The following is a 5671-nucleotide window of genomic DNA, read 5'->3' on the forward strand; positions in this document are numbered from 1 at the left end:
TATCGTCTCTCCTTTAGATCACTTATCTCTTTCCCTCCTCCTCCCTTGCTCCGCACCATCTCGGACCCCCCCCCCCCCCCCCCCCCCCCCACTTCTTTAAGAGGAATAAGTAGTATTTTTCGCGAACCTGCGGAATGCGGTCTGACGCTGGACGAAGAATGCTTGACGGGGTCAAGGTCGCATCCCTATTCAAGGTGATTCAAATATTTCATTCATTCAGACAATTTTTGCTACATTAGGGATTAAAGGAATTGATCAAAATGAGAACGGTAATGTATAAAAAACATTTGTTTCATTGTTTTCCTTATCAATACTTGCTTATTATGATGATGATGATGAAGATATTATTATTATTATTATTATTATTATTATTATTATTATTATTATTATTATTATTGGTGGTGATACTGTTTTATGTAAAAACTTTTTAAATAAAAATGTTTAAAAAAAAATCCACATCCAGCACTCGACTTGTTCTTCATACAAGAATGTTATTTCCTTTTTTATTGTAATATGTCCTACTTTAGGATAGCTTTAGGATGTTGTTTTGTTGGCGTGCTTTACAAAAACGATGTTATAATAGTTTATTTACACAAGATAGCCTCATAGGTTCACATAAGGGTCTGTGTATTTTTTCAAATATTGTTTGGGAGTGTCATCCAACTCGGGGACCCTCAGCGTGCGCTGTGCCCAGCCGGCATAGCCCGGCCAGCAGCGCCGCAGTCTCTAGCCAGCGTACTGCGTGCGTGCGTGCGCGCTTGTGCGTGTGTATGTGTTGCACAGAGAAGGAGAGAGAGGGGGAAAGAAAGAGAGAGAGAGAGAGAGAGAGAGAGAGAGAGAGAGAGAGAGAGAGAGAGAGAGAGAGAGAGAGAGAGAGAGAGAGAGAGAGAGAGAAAGAGAGAGAGAGAGAGCGAGAACGAGTGGGGAAACGTGTGTGTGCATGTATACGATCGCCACGGAGAAGGTAAGCATAACGACACTCGTGAAACGAACCACTATTTGAGATCTGCATATTGACGCGTTGGTTCACAACGCTGTAAACAATCTACGCTTTTGTGACAGTCTAGGCGCAGGTAGCAGGCAACCAAAGAAAACGCCGTCGGGTTACTAACGTAAGTACCGTTGCTCTGCATGTTGTAATGTGCATGTACCGCGATTTAAACAAATTCCGCAGTTCTCTTTAGATAAACGAACTACGAGATTGTGCACTATTTCGATTTTAATTGGAGAAATAAATATGTATCCAATATAACATTTGTAATTAAACCTCACATAAAACAAAACGTAGAAACTGCTGACAGCGTTAAAATGTTTCAGCCGTACCTTAGCCGGGGTTATAGGGTAGGCGGTAGGAGGCTGTCTAAGCGTTAGCTGAAATGCCTTAATGCTGCATCGTGTTACGCAGAGACAAATCTATTTCGCGGCAAATCGTTCTCAGGTGTGCAGTACTAAAAAAAAGGGGGGTTTCGGCACACTAATTTTACTGATTGAAATATTAGAACCTACTTTTTACTCTATGTAAATCTTGTCCAATTAAAGAAAAATCCATTAAAACAACTGTAATATTATTATTATTATTATTATTATTATTATTATTATTATTATTATTATTATTATACTGATATTTCAATGTGAGAGTTAGGCAAATTAAATCATGAAATGTAATAGGCAAGACTGACATTAAATATTTATTTAATTTCTTGAATGATTGCCCACAAATTAAAATACTTTGATCTCAGAGAGAAGCTGTCTGTTGACCTCTGGCATTAGAGCGCAATCATGCTGTCATATCCTGCGGGACCACATGGGAACGTACAGCCGTGCAGATCAAAGCTTTCTTTTATTTTTAAGATATTTTAGGCGGTCATTGACAGCTGCGTGACCAGTGGCGTTTAAATCGTGGTCAGGAAAGATCTGTTGATATTTTACATGATCGATGTAATAGGTTCACCAACAGCCGCCACTGTGACGGTGTAATAACAGCCGGACAAAAGCAGGAACAGAAACGGGTTTATTTGATTATGAACATTCGCATGAATGAGTGTCTAAGAATGTATAGTACTAGTAATAGTGATTTGTTTGGCCCATATAAGAAGCGTTATGATTTAATTCAGACTTCGTGAAACGTACTCAGTAGTTTTAAAAGGAGACAGAACGAACTGTTCATTTTGGTTTTCTTATAAGTTACTGAAGATTTGCTCAACACTTGACTGCTTCGTGAAGTATATGACTGAGGCTATGTCGAATTAAATAAAGCATGAACCACACAGACAGAGAGCACATATGGTAGTCTGCGGACCGCTCCTCGGAACATAAAGTAAGACTTAATCTTGTCAACATGCCCAAACATTTACAAACATAATTTATTGCTCTTAGACTCCAATCAGAGCCTTCATGCTTCAATAAACTGATAACGTTACATTTGTTTTGAGAAGATACATACCTCATCTGCTGTGCCACTGCTGTGCCACTTAAACCAGTTTAAAAGTTTCGATGACTAGTGTGCTTGTTTTAACAAAACAAAAATGTGTCAAAATTCTGTAATGTCTCAATATTTCCATAATAGATCTATAATCTATAATATAGACTAACCAAAACAAACAGGCATGTCCAAACAAGCATGTGTGTGAAAACTGATATATAATTTATAGAACATTTTACCAATGTCCAAAGTCATCTATAATCCCAACTATCTATGATGCGCTACCAAAAAATATGTTAAACACAACCAATTGTTGGTGGATTCTAGACGCAGACTGAAACAATAAAGTACACCAGGCCGATAACGTAGTGTTGTCCTTTGGTGACTGTTTGCCCCAGTCATTCAAAACAATTTAAATGAAGGGAATTCCTCTCACACGTGGGGTGGGACAAATTATTTCATACGGAGCAACACCTTCTTTAAGAGCAATTAACTATAATTACACTTGTAAAGAAAAGTGTTGCTCTCCAACACCCGTTCATTGGGGAATAGTTTTCTGCGTCATTTAAACGTCTGGGTTTTTTTTTTTTTACGAGCTCCTTGAAACGTGATTGCTATGTAACTACGCATATGGAGTATTTTCTTTCCAGATTGTTGCCATTTTCCTTTGGTTTTTTGCGCAGGAATGGTGAGATGCCTGCCCAGACCCCGGAAGAAAGTGTTCTGCTAACCCAGTCTCGGTAACTTCCGCTTTGGGCATTAATGTCAACAGCACAATTAACCTGTTATCTGGATCATGTAGAGATAGGATTTCTTCGAGCGGTCCGTAGACAAGGATTTAAAAGGAGTGTGAATGTATATAACACCTTTATACCATTTGTTTTTCTCTATAATTACCGTATTTGGTGTGCTTGCACATATTTTTAAATAAAGTCCGCCTTTGATTATAACTCAAATAAAATTTAAATATAAAACCCATTGTTCCTGTTTTGTACTTCTAGCCCTCGAAACACGAAGTGATGTCAAGCGCTGTAATATTTCAGATTATAATTAAATAAATTTCATCTGAAGAAATAAATTCATGGGCCTATTTGTTTTATTAGCTTGCCGTTATTTATGAATACAACAGCACACTTTCAAAGCCTAAAACTTAACGTAATAATCAAAACCACTTACTCTATAGTCAATGGGCTACTTAGGCTACCTTCATGTGCAGATATAAAAGGTCCAGACTAACAAGTCAGATATAACAATGAAAAAACGTGAAATATTTAGAATAATAGTAACCAATAGTAGCAGTTACACTGGAAATAATCCGCTTTCCATATAACTGTGAATAATGGATAAGCTTTTCACACAATTATAAAACAGTGAAAGGATCGCAACGATGCCAGTATTAGTGGTACTGGTAATAATTAGCCTTACTGGGAGTGATTCGATAGATAGCTGGCCAGCAACAAGCTACGTCAGGCAGGTCTCTCAGGCCTGCACGTTTACTCAAACGGGGTGAAACCGAAGCTTTGTCCATGGCAGAAAAGGGCCCGGCTTATGTGTTACGCACTGATAACATCTCAACACATTCAATATGTGAAATTACATCCACTCAGTCGTGCCTCTGAATTGAACAGTTCGAATACATCAAAACACAGACCTGTTTCGACATTTACACTGGTTCTCTGGCCCCGAAATGCTAATGCAGTTTATGTAATGACAAAGCAACCATAGTAACTTTAAGGTGGGGCTTAGCCCCGCTCGCGCTCTCTCTCTCTCTCTCTCTCTCTCTCTCTCTCTCTCTCTCTCTCTCTCTCTCTCTCTCTCTCTCTGTCGCGCGCGCGCGCGCGCGCGCTCGGTAAATGACATTAGCACCCAGTGTCGCTTAAGAACGAAGCACAGACTGCAAAAAGAGGTAGTCGCTGCGAGCGCTTTATGAACACCGAAACGACAGCGCGCTGGAGAACAAACCTTTGTACAGAACGAGAAGTGCAAAACGGGCACGCCAGCGACAAATAAATGCAACGTTTTCCGTAGATTTATGAAGTGGTGGTGCAATGAATCTGCAACCGCGGTGAGACATAAATATAGACTAATTCATAAGAACATTTATTATGTTTTAGAGTTGAGGCAGCCTGTATGCTGCACTGGTGAAGCGTGTCCTTGGATACAGCCACTGAGCTACTGGGGAAGGCTATTAGAAGCACGCCTTTTTTTCTAGTGCCGCTAATGAAGTCGGCCAAGCAGCTACAGTTAAGTTACCTGGGTAATTATTAGCCATTAATTGGGTTCAAGACCTTGGGGGTTCTATGGGAAACAGCAAATCTGACTACTAATCCCAGACAGTTTTCCTCCTCGTCCCTCGTTCAAAGTGTGAAAAGGCGGACAGGCACCGTACCTTGAGTACACAAAGCCTAAACTTTCTCGAAAAGACATATCTTTTGTCAAAGAATTCGGTAAAATAAAGGCAGTCAATCAAGTCTTCCTTTTTTATTACTTTAATCTGTGCAGGTATGCAGGTCATGAGCATATTTATACATATGCTTGTTTGAGCGTCTCCTCATCTCTATCGTTCAAGACTGTTCATTCTTTTTTAATCGTTTTAATTTGTTGTGATAATAAAATGCAAAGCAGTCATGGAGCAATAGACAATATTGCTAATATTTCATAGTCCTTACTTTGGTTTCATTAAACGCAATAAAACATTAATCAGATGTAATTACAGCACCATTTTCATTTAATTTTATTTTGTAGTCTAAATTGATAGTTTAATTTGTGCAATAGAATATGCTTATTTTTATTATTATTATTATTATTATTAATAATAATAATAATAATAATAATAATAATAATAATAATAATAATAATAATAATAATAATAATAATAATAATAATTAAAATAAAAATAATTAGCAAGAAGAGCCACCTCCGCTTTCTACACGTCTGCATTTTTTTACAGTATCTTTTTTGATTGGTTGGCCTATTAATTTTTGCAGATATTCAATAAAATAACTGTCGCTTTCGCGTTTGACAAGAATCGTTTTTGTTCAAAGTATGCGACGAAATCAGGAGGTTATGAGACGATGAAACATGATACGAACAACCAAATCTTGGAAAATAAACTCCAAATGGGTGTGCGATTACATTCCGAACAATTGCCTGAATTTCCTTGTGACATTTTTAGTTACCACTGTGTTTAATCACACTACTCTCGAATTTGGGCCAAAGTTTCTTCCCGGAATGCTACACTTCGTTGTC

General features: G+C 38.2%; 1 long non-coding RNA gene across 1 annotated transcript; it reads left to right on the forward strand.

Annotated features, from left to right (window-relative positions):
• The first annotated feature begins 988 nt into the window (after positions 1 to 988).
• Positions 989 to 3396, forward strand: LOC118242965. Its single transcript, XR_004777135.1, has 2 exons — positions 989 to 1112; positions 3106 to 3396. It is a non-coding gene; the product is annotated as an uncharacterized LOC118242965 (long non-coding RNA).
• Positions 3397 to 5671: the final 2275 nt, after the last annotated feature.

This window comes from Electrophorus electricus, chromosome 18 (assembly GCF_013358815.1).
Source record: "Electrophorus electricus isolate fEleEle1 chromosome 18, fEleEle1.pri, whole genome shotgun sequence".
Taxonomy (NCBI): domain Eukaryota; kingdom Metazoa; phylum Chordata; class Actinopteri; order Gymnotiformes; family Gymnotidae; genus Electrophorus; species Electrophorus electricus.